We start from the raw sequence: 657 nt of genomic DNA, 5'->3' as shown, positions 1-657 counted from the left end.
TTCTATTTCCTTGGGGGATATAGCATTATTTAATAGATTTTCCTGGTCGTGCTTCAGTTTTGGTTAGTGAAATCGATCAAGAAAATTGTCCATTTCATTTAGATTTTCAAATTTTGTGGCATATAGAGATTTGAACTTCCTGAACAGAACACTAACAGCATAGGCTCTAAGAACAACAATCAATAAAGTGGATGTCATGAAACTGCAAAGCTTTTGTAAATCAAAGGACACTGTCATCAAAACAAAATGACTGCCTACAGATCTGAAAAGAATCTTCACCAACCTTTTTTCTGACAGAGCAATAATATACAGTATATACAAAAAATAAAGAAGCTGAAAAGAAGCAAACCATGTAATCCAATTGAAAACTAGGGAACAAAGCTCAACAGAGATTTCTCTGCAGAGGAATATGGAATGGCAGAGAAACACTTAAAGATGCTCAATGTCATTAGCCATCAGGGAAATGCACATCAAAAAGAACCTGAGATTTCACCTTACACTTATCAGAATGGTCAAGATGAAAAACTCAAGCAAAATCACATGCTGGAGAGGTTGTGGAGAAAGGGGAACCTTCTTCCACTGCTGATTGGAATGTAAACTTGTAAAACCACTCTGGTAATGAATCTGTCTTTTTCTCAGACAAATAGGAATAGTGTT

The sequence above is a fragment of the Meriones unguiculatus genome (genome assembly GCF_030254825.1).
Source record: "Meriones unguiculatus strain TT.TT164.6M chromosome Y unlocalized genomic scaffold, Bangor_MerUng_6.1 ChrY_unordered_Scaffold_32, whole genome shotgun sequence".
Lineage (NCBI taxonomy): Eukaryota > Metazoa > Chordata > Mammalia > Rodentia > Muridae > Meriones > Meriones unguiculatus.
The sequence above is the reverse complement of the archived record's forward strand: the minus strand, read 5'-3'. Positions refer to the sequence as shown.